The sequence below is a fragment of the Hermetia illucens genome, chromosome 4 (genome assembly GCF_905115235.1).
Source record: "Hermetia illucens chromosome 4, iHerIll2.2.curated.20191125, whole genome shotgun sequence".
NCBI classification, from domain to species: domain Eukaryota; kingdom Metazoa; phylum Arthropoda; class Insecta; order Diptera; family Stratiomyidae; genus Hermetia; species Hermetia illucens.
In genome coordinates this window covers 44,527,292-44,539,660 of record NC_051852.1, presented here as the reverse complement: position 1 = coordinate 44,539,660, position 12,369 = coordinate 44,527,292, and the positions used below count along the sequence as shown (strand labels likewise).

Here is a 12,369-nt window from a genome sequence, read left to right as displayed (position 1 = left end):
TCAGGCCCATTTCTCTATTATCCAACCTTGGCAAACTGTTTGAGAAAGCATGGACAGTTGGGCTAGTCCAGCACTGCAACCTCAACAAAATTATCCCTGACCACCAGTTCGGATTCCGCTCCAAACACGGAACCCAGCACGCACTGAGCTACCTTCACGACACTGTTGTCTCAAGACTTAACGTCAACAACAAACCCACAGTAGCATGTGCGTTAGATTTAGAAAAAGCCTTCGACTCCGTGTGGGTAAACGGACTTATATACAAATTAATAGACAATGAATTCCCAGTCCCGATAATTAGACTTGCGTTAAGTTTCTTCGAAGATAGGCACTTTTATGTCAGCGTGGGGAATGAATTCTCCGATATCTTGCCGGTAACATCGGGTGTATCGCAAGGATCCATTTCAGGGCCAACATTCTACAACATCTTCACGGCTGACATTCCAATCCCCGATGATGGCGTTGACCTCATCCAATTCGCCGATGATACGCTTATCTTCGCTTCAAACCTCCACCCCAACAGGGCAGCCAAAGCGGTTGAGAACTACATTGTAGTCCTCTGCAGGTACTACCGTAGTTGGGGAATCAAGATAAACGAGGGAAAAACGCAAATCTGCACTTTTAGGAGAAAATCTAGATACTTTGGTTCTAGAAGCATCCACAGGAAAGCTAAACGCTTGAAAATGAGAATCGGGAACACCACAGTGAGCAGATCTAGTTCAATCAAATACTTGGGAGTAACCCTGCATGAACTCCTCAAGTTCAAACCCCACCTCCAGCTCGCTATCAGCAAGGCACGCGGTGCAGTCAGTGGCATCTACTCTCTTCTTCGCAACACAGTAGGTCTCAGCACCAAAACCAAACTGACACTGTATAAGACCCTGATTAGACCCGTTATCTGTTACGGAGCACCAACTTGGATCTCATGCTCCAACCAAGCCATGGCAAAATGCGAGTCATTCGAACGCCGAATCCTTAGACATTGCACAGGCTTGTCTTACAACTGGAAAACCAGAAAGATCGGCAAAAACGCCGAAGTGTATAGGCGAGCCAAAGTCAAACCACTTCGAGAACACGTTCTCACAATAATGGAAAGGTTCTTTGAAAGAACGGAGGACCACCCCAACCCATTAATTCGGCATCTCTACCAACAGGGTAAAACCTCCTCATTGGCCACATTCTTAAGGCCCTGCCAAATCGTGAGTTCATCCCACAGACCGAAAATCCGCACCCTTTTTGAAACTCCCTGCCTGGTAGGAGTGGATAGAGGCTAAGCACAGTCATTTGTAAGTGCTTATTGTATATATTAGATTAAGCTAGATTAAGTTAAAATAAGTTAGGTTAAGTAAGTAAATTTCAACCTTCTCGCGTCTTTAGTGCAGGCGCAGTATTGAAAAGTCAAGATTGTACAACAAATTGTCAAGATCCATGTATGTAAAAAATTATATACTAAGTAAAGTAAATTACAGAGAAGGTCGGGTTGGCCAAACAATGTAATAGTCACCCGTTTGATAGAGTTAAGATCAATTAGCCATTATTTAAGCTAGCATTAAGTAACCATTGTCTAGTTGTAAGTCACTATTTAAATAAATGAATTGAATTGAATTGAATTGCTACGCCAAATATCTGTACCTTTACAGTTTTGATTCGAGCGCCATAGAAATGCATTAAACAACATGCTCTCTTTCTCATGCTCTTTTCTACTATAATAAAATTTGTTTTTTTAATTTCCCTAAAGCTCCTTCATTTTAACATCCCGGCAGCTCTGATATCCCATTTTGAAACTATCCCATTACATAAATGATACTAAAATGATCGTTGACCGGAATTGATCGGAAACATTTTGCTTATCGGCTCAATAGTGGCAATAGAAAAATCTGTGCGTATGCAGCCCAATGTGCGACTCTACAGAACGTGTTGTTATTGCAGCACGGCAATATGTTGAAGTGGTGAAGTGACAAAATGCTACCTGGACATGTTGTTGCTGTTGCGGATAATTAACTTCTGGTCCATCGTGCAAAATCTAGATTAACGACCCATAGCTTCTTGTCTCCAGCAGGAAACCAACAAATCGCCTTATCGGAAGGAGAAAAGCTTGGAATCGGCACGAGAGCAAATCTACCAGCAATGGCCGAACAGATCGTAGGTTTCAGATATTGTATGAAATATAAGTTTAAGAAACATTATTATGAACTTTCGATGAATCCGTGAATTTATTTAATATTGTGGGTGTGTAGAGTCTCGCTATTTTGGGAAATTAACATTAGACAAAAAATAGTGAACGTTTCTGCCCAGCAACGGAGTTCCTTTAAACAGATCAGCATCAGCACTACGTCAATAGTAACATCCTAGACGAAGTACTTTGGGCATTCCGTCGCCCGGTCCCCCAGGATTCACTAGTGTATTTCAGGTGGAAATACTGGCGATACTGGAAGCCTTCCGAAGGCTGGAGTATGATCCGAGTCCGCGAATTTTGCAGTTAGTAGCGACTACGACGGTGAACAGTCTAGGTGACGCACTCAATGTTAACCTCTTCTGGGTTTCGGTTCATAGGAACATAGAGGGGAATATACTGACAGACTAGCCAAGTAGAGCTCTACCCTTGGTAGTCTCTCGATGGGTGCAGTCTGTGTCCCGCTGGCGACTGTCAGAAACGGAATCTTCTCGTGCCACTTAACGGCTGCTGACTTCAGATGGCAAAGGCTTACCATCTGCGCCAAGTCAAGGTTGATTTGTCCCGCCTAAAGGGACACAATCGATGCATATAAGATTATACCCCATTCTTTGAGAACTTCAAAGAGATCTCTAGTTACAAAGTAGGAGAGCTGCTATCCTTTGTAACTACTATGGACTGGCTCTGGGGATCTGAGTCGGCTGGACTATGCTCTCCTTCCTCTTATCCCAAAAATCATAATCTTACGATTTCGTGGCATCAAAATGAAGAGTCACAGCGATAATTGGGCTCCTCGGGACGGATACAGATATCTACCTGCGTTGGACGAAAAATTAGAACTTTGTGTTTTTGCGATTTTTTCTGTTAAAAGGAAGGGGATTCATCTAAAAACGTTTTGACTTTTGTGGCTTCTTGCAACTGATTACTTCGGTTATTTTTTCAATAATTTTGGTAGACTTTGTGAGTGAAAAACTCAGTGAATAGTGTCCTATTTTGAGTTCTGGATTTTATTTTTTGCTTACCACCGTCAGTTTTGTGCACAGCTCGTTAAAGTCGACAAATCTCGACCGAAAAATTTCTTTAATGAGATTCGCATAATTGTTCCTGCCTCTCTGTTCTTGACCGGATAGAAAAGGTAGGAAATATTTTGTGTAAATTCCACATAAAGTAAGGAGAGTAATTCAGAATTTCAATTAGTTTTGTTTCCGTACGAAGCTCATTATCTTTGTTTCCTTCGAGGTTTTGGTTCTGGGAATAATAGTGAACAGATGGGTTGAAAGTCTACTCTGCCGATTGGAACTTTAGCTTAAGGCCGCCTAAATTGATTGGGGAGCAGACGGTAAAAGTCCTAAGTCCTTGGTGCAGCCTAGAAAAATAATTCCTCGGGTAGCTATAATGTGTTTTTTATGTATGGTTGTTCTCTTTCTACAGTCCTTAGGGATTATCTTTTCTCTTTTTTTTTATGATGATTAATAGTGGTATTTATCTAGGATTTTTTTACTGAATAACTTAGGTTTTATCTTATGTTTTCTTATTACTACTTTTAATATTTTTGCTTTCCTAGATTGATTTTTATTTTATTTATCTTATTATTTATGATATGTTTTCCGTTTGAATTTATATATTTTTTTACTCCTGAATTTGATTCAGTAATTTCTCTTACCTGTGGACCCCTCTTTCCCCCCTTTCTCTTAACTCCCTGTGAACTTAAACATTGATTTTCGGGAAGCCTTCAATTATTATTATCTGTGGTGCGAGAAACCTCGATGGATTCTCCCTTTCAGACATGGCACATTTTTCGGCACACATCCGTTTTAACTTTATGCGATATTCCGTTTTGTATTTCAGGTTCTGGGGCGGTCCCAAGCATCGGCTTAACGACAAGCGAAAATTTTGACAATGATGTATGAGAGACTGAAGTACCCGAAAAAGCTTTTTGGTCATTTCTCATTGGCTCCGCCGCTCGGGCCAATCTCAAAGCCACCATCTGTGGCACTGCAGGCAAGCCTGAAAAGTCCCCAGTCGGGGGGTTGAACTGAAAACACCATCCGTGCCGGGAAATCCGACGACACCGACCCTGCTCAGCTCTGGCCGTGGAAGGCGTTGGGACGCCGATCAGAGATATTTTTGTGTTTGACCATTTATAAAAAAAAATTTCACCAGCGATGTGCATAACTGACAGGCGGAATTGATCATCTTTAGCATGTGAATCCTCGTCAACGCGAATTACATATTCACGCCATCGAAGACGACAATCCTCGATGGGCGCGATCAATCGTGGGTGTTCTCATTTCAGATAGGATCCAACGTAACATTTTTGTCACTATTACCGGAAGGAACCGTTCAATGTCTACGATAGTAAGCCATCCCTCAAAACCATAGACTACAATAAGACAAGCGACGCTATTGGAATGTAAGCCTCTGCGTTATACTACATATTTCCATTTTGCAAGCCCAGGACATCTTTACTCTTCGGGCGATAATGGCACAACTGACTTGGAAGATCTACTGGGACTGGGTTAAATTCCTTTTTAATTCGCTCAAATAATAAAATTTTGCATATCAAAGACCAGCTTCTGAGTTGAAGGATATGTTCAAATATCGCCCCAAAACTTTGGATGCTGGAAATAGTCTGCTGTTTTCACATACGTTTCAAGACAAAATTTGTCGCTCTGTAAATATACATAACCAAGTTTATGACTACGCCTTTCAGGATCCACTTTAATTTGGAGGTTGTCTTAGCGTTGTTCAGAGATATTTGAGTCTCTTTGTACTGACTTAGTGTATAGTGACTTTTGGTTTTCTGAGTTCCGTTGAGGAAGTACCGTCGTTGCTCTTTCTGCTAAATCTGAGTTTAAACATGTTGATTCCTTTTCCTTGTTCTACTGGAAAGGAAACTTCTCCGAAAGTTCCTCCCATATAAATGGTGATCATCTGAATTGCTTCCTGAAATCCAGTTATATATTTTATGGGCTTCCTATTCGGACGCTCTTTTAGTTGATTTTTCGCAAATTTCGAGGTAGCTGGAGCTAATTCGTAGCACATTACAAAGTCCTTGCGTTTGTTATTTGACATTGCAGTATCTTTTGATCTTTATTTGTAAGTTTTTTCGCCAAAAATTCAGCTCAAAACGCTCTCCAATTGCGTTATTTACCTGCCTTAACTATGTATGATTTCTGAATATTTCTCAAACTCAAAATAACGCTCAGGAGGCACAGCTTTGAACTTATTGAAAAAGTTCAACGAGTAATAGGAAAACGATATATGAAAGTGAATATGCGTTGAGCGCACTCATTAAAGGCACCTTCCTTCCCTTGGTGATATTGCTAACCAACTAGATTCTTCACATTATGCTCGTTCGATATAGGCAAGATGTTTAAAAGGAGGGCTTTTCTCTCCATTGCAATGACTTCTGGAGAATGAAAGAGCCCTTGTGCAACCACTTCTGCAGGTGATCAACAACAGCTGATAGCCCCGGAACCAACTTATGCTGAACTCTAGAAACAACTGATTAGTTATGTTCCGTAGGAACCTCGAGGGAGACAGCGACACGTTACTCATTTTAGCGGTACTGGAAATTCAATTAGTGCATTATCGATAGATAAGGCTTGAGGGCTCCCACCAAATAGAAATCACTGGATATACATATTCATAATATACATACATATATATGCATGTATTTGCCTACTCCGTTCCCCAAGTCAAAAAAACTTGAGGAATGCCTTCTATTATAGAACCCCGCAACTGTCAGCAAAGTCCCAACAAACACGTTTTCGTCGCGGCAACCTAATTGAGACGGCGATCGTGAATATTTGGCGAGTCAAAATCAAGCGTATGGTAAGGTTGGGAGCAGCAAACCTATTTTAAAGAGTCGCAAGCCTTTTTAAGGAGATGAAAGGTTGGTGGTATGTTGGCATCCATAGCATATATGAGATAATAAATACTAATAGATTGCGGATGACCTCATTAGCAACGTCGCAAGAAATGGTCGTTTGAATTGGACCTGGTGGACGTGAGTATATATAGGGGGAACAATATTACATATATTGTTGCTGTGCAATTTCGAGCCAGGCTTCATAGCTTCAAGATGCAGAAGATCACGGTATATCACCGAGCAATGGATTAGGAAAGAGTGGCCCTGGTTCGGAGTTATCTTAACTAAAATAGAAAAATTTACCAAGCAGGGCACTCAATCGTGCAGCTAAAGGAATTTGTTAGCCAGAGGAACAATGTGCGGAATATCAAAAATCAGGTTCGGACTCTCAGAGCATCCTACAATAAAACTTGCGAAAAGATCAACCCAAACTTGCGGCCCCACAAGAGAGATCCTGTTGGAAATGTCTTTCCTCCGCAAGAAAGCCTTCGACAGAGTCCCAAATGGGATAAATAAAGACCAACACCACCGAAGCAAACAGCTTGGAAACCGGAAGCTCGGGCGCTTCAAGTATGAAAGGTTTTGTTGATTCTTTGCGTAAGAATATTTGGGTACACGGTAGTTCCATTTGTACATACCTCGTAGTGTATACACTCTGAATATACCCGATATTCAATTCGACGTGATACTGACATTTTATCTAGGGGTAGTAATTTGACGCGAAATAGACAAATTTGACCTACTATAACTTTGTTAATAATAGCAGGATTGCACCAAACTTTCCAGTATGATGCTTCACAGTAAGACCTATATTACTCCGATTACGCACCAGAATATAATAATATAGTACCAGGCTGTTCAATAAGTTTCGCGGTTCAATAAGAAAAACACAATTTTATGGTTTGAAATACACTTTATTATTCACTATAGTCTCTGTGAACATAATACACTTTTTTCAACGAGATTCCAATTTATGAATTCCATTCCTGAAGTGAAAATCTGGAAGGACTGAAAAATACGCTTCCACAGCTGTTATGACCTCATCATTTGATGAAAAACGCTTTCCACGCATGAATTTTTTAGGTCTGGAAACAGATGACAGTCGCTAGGGACCAAATCTGGTGGATACGGTGGACGCTCCAACAATTCGAACTTGAATTCATGGATTTTAGCCATTGTCAAAATGCGCTTATGACACAGTGCATTGTCCTGATGAAAAGGAATTTTTTCCGTCTGCAAACCTAGTCTTTTTCCACGAATTTGTTCCTTCAGCTGGTCTCAAAAGTTACAATAATATTCAAGACTTATTGTTTTACCAGTTTGCAAGTAATCCACAAACAAAATTCCTTTCGCATCCCAAAAGAGTGATGCTAACGCCTTCTTGGCCGATTTCTGGACACGAATTTGTTTCGGAGCCGAAGAACCGGGTTCACTCAATTCTTTGCCTCTTGTTTTGATTCAGGATCATGGTGATAGACCCAAGTCTCATCCATAGTGACGAATCGACCCACATAATCCACTTTATCCTTTCGAAAACGCTTTAAATGTTGGTGAGAAAGTCACATTCGAATGTGTTTTTGTTCCATTGTTGGCGAACGCGGCACCCATTGCGCGCACAGCTTTCTAAAACCCAATACTTCAGTTGGAATATTGCTTGCACTGCCCAATGAGATGGTTAGGGCTTCTACTAAGTTTGTTTTAGTCACTGGACGATTTTTCAATACGATATCCTGAATTTTTTTCTACAATTCCAGCTGTTGTTTGCTGTTTTTGGACGTCGTGAATGTGGACCGTTTGCAAGGCTTGTATGACCTAGTTTAAATTCAGCAATCCAACTTTCTACTGTACTAATCGAAGGCGAAGTGTCCTTATACACTTTGAACACCCGTTTATAAATTTCCTTTCCTTTTAAACCTCCCAAAAATAAAAATTCAATCATTGTACGATACTTGTGTTTTTCCATTGTAAAATGATGCTGGGGCCAGTCGATATTAAATGGCTTGTAAACAAAAAATCAATTGACAGATTGGAATGAAATTTCATATATGTTCATATAAAGAGTGTACCACCCTAAAAAAAAATAGGCTAGGAGCAATGCCCTCTCTTATCGAACCGCAAAACTTATTGAACAACCTAGTATTATTGACTTTATTTGAGCATATATCGTAATAGAGCCGGGGTTCTGCTGTTTTTTCTTCGTCAATCTTCTATTCTATTCTACAGAGTGCGGCAGCATAACTTCCTTTTTTAAAATGCGCGCCACTCAGTTAGTTGATGTCATAGCGGAGCGCTAGTGGTCTCGTTCAAGAGGGGATACTGTAAAGTTTTGTCCCGACACGGTTCAGTCGCCATCATGCGTTGGAATAGTGAGGAGCTTGCCTTTGCCGTTGAGGTTTACTTTTCAAGCGGATGTTCGGTTATTGCAACACAGCGTGCATTTCGGAATCGCTTTAATTTAGCCCCGTTGGCTCCCGTCCCAGACCGCAAATCAATTGTTACATGGGTCACTACATTCAGACAAACTGCAATTGCGACAAAAGGAAGAACTGGAGTCCTTCGGCCCGTTAGATCACCTGAGAACATTGAAGCAGTGAGAGCGTCAATGTTGCGATCGCCACGGCGTTCTGCGCGCAAACACGCATCTGCCGATCGTTCTGTGAGAAGAATTCTTCGTGATGATCTTCATTTTCATCCCTATAAGATGGCGATAGTGCAGGAACTTTCAGAACGTGACTTCAATTCTCGGATGAACGCGTGTGAGCTTCTTCTTGATGTCGTTCCCGAGGGTGCTATTGTTTTTTTTAGCGATGAAGCCCATTTTCATTTGTGTGGGTCGGTTAACAAACAAAACATGCGCTACTGGGCTGACACCAACCCTCGAGAATTGCATCAAAAGCCTTTGCATTCACCCAAAGTCACAGTGTGGTGTGCAATTTCCTCAGCTGGAATTATTGGTCCCTGGTTTTTTGAGGAAAATGAGGTTACAGTGACAGTGAATTCGGACCGGTATGTAAACATGCTACAGAATTTTTTTTTTCCATGGCTAGAAAATTTGGATTTGGGGGACACTTGGTTCCAACAAGACGGTGCAACAGCACACACTTCAAGAGCATCGATGGCTGTTTTGAGGGAACAGTTTCCAGAGCGCCTTATCTCAATTAAAGGCGATTTGGAATGGCCGGCACGCTCTGTCCCCTTGTGATTTTTTCTATGGGGTTTTTTGAAATCCCGTGTTTATGTGAACCGTCCAAGAACCCTACAAGATTTGAAGACCAACATCCAAGAAGAAATTGCCAACATAACACCTGCTATGCTAACAAGAGTCATGACAAACGCCAGAAATCGGTTTACGCAATGTATGGTGAATGGGGGACGTCACCTAACAGATTTGATCTTCAAAACATGTAAATAAAAACTTTAGACATGTACCTACATTATAAAAAATAAATAAATATTTTCCGATGCATACAATAGTTTTTATTGAGTTTTGAAAAAAGGAAGTTATGCTGCCGCACCCTGTATTTTTGGAGAAATTGCTTGAGATCTGTTTTGCTATGAGACGCTAGTAAAATATCATCTGCATAGAACAGTGGATAAGGCGCGGGGCATTGAATGTCTCGAGTAACAGAGTAACAGTGTCCATAACAAGAACAAATAGGATTGGCGAGAGAGCGTTTCTTTGATGAACACCAACAGAGACACGAAGCGGTTTGAAAATACCTGGGACACTTTGAATTTTACGCTTGGGATCGTGGTAGAGTAATTCAACCCACAGCACGAGTTCTTCTGGCACTAGGTGTTGCCATAAAGCATACTAGACCACTCTGTATGACATGTGGTCACACTCCTTTAGATCCAAAAATGCAATGTAGAGAGAACGATGCTTCTTACGGCGATTCTCCATGAGTTTTCGTTCAGATTGAACAGACCAGACAAAATGTGGAACTAAAAATCAACGAGAGCATGACTAAATTTATTGTGGAGACAGAAACATCAAGAACGTACTGGTCAATCACAGATAGGGAGTGTCAAACATAAATGAAAAAATCCGCGAACAACTGTTGGTGGCCAACAAAGCCTACTTTAGCCTATCAAAATACTTCCACTCAGAATTTTTCTGCATATGGCCTAAACTCTTATCGTACAAAACGCCGTCAAACCTCATGTATTGTTGGCAAACTTCGTTCATAAACAACAAAATTGTGAACTCTTCTACATTCGAGAGAAAAATCCTTAGGAGAATCTTTGAACCTCAGCATGAGAATGGACGATCCCGAAATTTGCATAACGACGAGTCTTTGAGCGATATTGTGACTGTATGGGCACGGATAAAATCAGGCTCAATAGACTGCGGTGGAGGGATCCGAATTGAGGAGGACGAAGTTGCAGTGGATACTGCTTCCAACGGGGCCATGGCTCATTGGGCAATTTTGGCACAAAACCAAGGTGTCTAGAACTTCCGATTGCAGTAGGCCCGCATCAAATATGATCTGTCGCGCCATTGATACTAATGAATAATCATTGTTTGCCCTTTCTATAAAAAAAAAACAAGTCGGGAAACCGGAAGCTAGACGCTTCAGGTATGAAAGGTTTTGTGTATTTCTTTTATAAAGAGATTTGAGGGTGCATTTCTCCCATTAGTTTGTAGCACGTAATATATGCAGGTGTGGTGTGAAAATATCCATTCTAAAGTGATATTGACATTCATAGTCTTGAATTTGCACAGAAGCGACAGCTTTAACCTAGTATAATTTTGTTAATAATCATGTGATTTTCATCAAATTGCGCAGGATCATGCTCTATATTATAGCTGCAACAATGCAACAATATAGCATTTCGTGATTCTTGGGTGAACTTTAGAGGGATTTTCCTGTCAATTACTAAAAATTATAGTAATGTACTATTATTAACTTCATTTGAACAGGAATCGGTATATAGGGTATTTCGGAGCCTAGGCACCATTAAGTGGCAGCCCCCCCCCCCGCCCCCCCCCCCCAAAATCCAACGTAAAAGGAGGTAACTCACTATACGCGTGCGCTTTCACTGTTCTGTGTTTACACAAAACCTTAACAATTGCTATTTAAAACTCCAACCCTCTCAAATGTAGCTCTTAACCAATTTATTGAAATGAGTTCTTCATGAGTGACTCCGTACGGTCCCAGCTTAATGCCATAATGTCATTCTTGATATGCAAATTATTTTGCTTTTGCTTTTATTCTAGCCATATAAACTGGAAAATACTAACCGCACGTACAAATTTGAACAACACATTGTATATTAAAGCTCGAAAATATTTTTCTTCGTAGTATTTACTCTTTCAATTCTCCCCAAACTTACCACCACCAAAACAATTAAACCGCCATCACTCATTCGCTTAAGCGTTTTAATTCTGGGCAAATAAGATAAAATCAAAGCTTGACTTAGTTTACTATTCTTAAGAAAACAGCGCAATTAAGCAAACTCAAAACTTACTCATTCTATTGGTACATTCCATTTGATTACCGTAAACAATGTGATCTGCTGAGCAATTTCAAGCTTTCTTGTAGGAAATATTTCGTACATGTACCGAGGTGTACGGGAGTAATTGTTAGTTTCTTGCCGTCCGTTAGTACACGGGTTGAGGTAATTCGATTATTTGTTTAAATCCGAATTAGCAGTAATATATGCACTTTTAGATACTTGAATCTATTTGATTTACTTATTCGCACTCTTCGTTTTTATGAGGGCCGAAAACCAAGCACGCTATTTACTCAAGTGGCTCAAGTGTCGAGTGGCACACGCGATTTCTTTTCCAAATAAATTTCCCAACAAAAAGTTGTATTAGATAATTTCTCTAACTGTTCTGTGTACTCCGATTTGTTTAATTTTCACATAAAAAATAATTTTCAACGAGTTTTCGGAACATGATCACTTTTAATGAGATCTCCCGCACTAGATGCTCCCTGGAAACACTTCTGACTCCGATATCCAAGCAAGTTCACGAGTAATAGCTGCAACGATACTAACTAACGCAACGATCCACACTATCCACTACTAGAATTTCTCAATAAATACGTCACCCCAAAATCAAACGGAGCCGGAAAAGTAAATAAATAATATTTTGCTTACGAAATTTGCACGACTCCTTCGCACGTAATCAATATTCTGGAATAATTCAAAAGTAATCGTGTCACCAACGTGTCTAATGCTTGTTACTTAGTGTATCTTGACTAGAGTTTCTGCGGGGATTGCAGTTGATATAGATGGATTCGCCAGCTCTCAGCTCGATCGGCTTCTTTTGCACTAAGCCTTGTGGTAATGGCTACGTCTACTGCGGTTTTTT

At 40.5% G+C, this 12,369-nt stretch overlaps 1 protein-coding gene across 1 annotated transcript in view; it reads right to left on the bottom strand.

Moving 5' to 3' along the window:
* The window catches only part of LOC119655439 (b(0,+)-type amino acid transporter 1), a 177,987-nt gene extending 166,257 nt beyond the window's left edge, over positions 1-11,730 (bottom strand). Inside the window, exon 1 of the transcript XR_005249911.1 lies at positions 11,520-11,730. The gene's annotated coding sequence lies outside the window, so the exon portion shown is untranslated. The remainder of the gene's footprint in view (positions 1-11,519) is intronic.
* Between the last annotated feature and the right edge of the window lie 639 nt (positions 11,731-12,369).